Source organism: Fulmarus glacialis, unplaced genomic scaffold (assembly GCF_000690835.1).
Source record: "Fulmarus glacialis isolate BGI_N327 unplaced genomic scaffold, ASM69083v1 scaffold1617, whole genome shotgun sequence".
Lineage (NCBI taxonomy): Eukaryota > Metazoa > Chordata > Aves > Procellariiformes > Procellariidae > Fulmarus > Fulmarus glacialis.
The window spans coordinates 16,484-17,646 of NW_009222377.1; the positions used below are offsets into that span (position 1 = coordinate 16,484).

The 1,163-nt window shown below is 31.2% G+C and overlaps 1 protein-coding gene across 1 annotated transcript in view; it reads right to left on the reverse strand.

Annotated features, from left to right (window-relative positions):
• The window catches only part of LOC104079383 (obscurin-like), a 51,696-nt gene that overhangs the window by 6,223 nt on the left and 44,310 nt on the right, over nucleotides 1-1,163 (reverse strand). The gene's annotated exons all lie outside the window — the stretch shown is intronic.

Sequence of the window (1,163 nt, forward strand, 5' to 3'; positions counted from 1 at the left end):
CTGAACCTATTTGAGATGTAGGAAAAACAACAGCAAGCTCCACTTTTTATTTAATAAACTAGTAAAATTTCTAAAAAAAACCCTAATTTAATCTCAAAGTAATTTTTCCAGCAGTTGGTTTGCAATCTTCCAGCCAGACAGTGGAAATAAGCTCTGGTAATTTTCAGTTGGTACAATTGAAAGTGAACTGCAACTTAAAAATACGTCTATAAAATCACAGAAAGTTCTTGCCCAGGGAACTTGTAGTGTCTATGTTATTCGTTTAATAACTTATGATTAGTGTTGATGTTTTCGATAGTGTCCCAAAACTGCACTGACTGAAAATTAAAAATACATTTACAATATTAGATGGAATAGTTTAACCTAATTTTCCTTCCACTTAAGTTCCAAGGGCTCTCTTCTGCCGCTAGGTAAAACAAGAAATCCCACTATAATGAAAAAGAATTTTGTGCAGATGTTGATGCTAATATCTGACCTAGAGCTCTATGTTTTCTTTGCAGAGCCTCGCCTCATTTATGCATGTAAAAATCTGGAATAATTTCCAACAGAGTCAAAACTGCAGAATTAGGTGGGTTTAAACAAAATCTGTTTGGAAATCAGAGTTTATAGCTTACTGGGTAAGTAAAGGGCAAAATTATTTTCAAATGTTTATCTCTGAAGACAATATAACCATTTACCTATCCTTAGTGAATACTTTTTAACTAATTCAAAACCTTTTTTAAATGGTGGAATGATAATTATACAATGATGGAAGATGAACTGAGTGCTTGAACAATTTACTGCACCCAGGTTAGAAATTTTCACTGAATTTTTAAACTCTTAAATCAATATTGTGCAATTTTTATATAACTTAGAAAATCTCATCAAATAATATAATGACATTAATCCATAAGCAGCAAGAGTATCAGTTCTGATGTAAATAGGGATTAATTAATTTGATTATATACCTAAACATGGATGTTTTACACAGTTATTTTAACAACAATTGTATTTATATGATAATTAAATATATATTTAATGAAATCTCCCAATGTCTGTAAGAGGAAGTCTGTTTAATGTTTACTCTATTAATGTCTGTTCTTGCAGTCCTCCCAAATGACACCACTGCAATATTTCTGTATGTAGCAGATGTCAAAGGGATTCGGTATTCAAAAGTTCAGCAG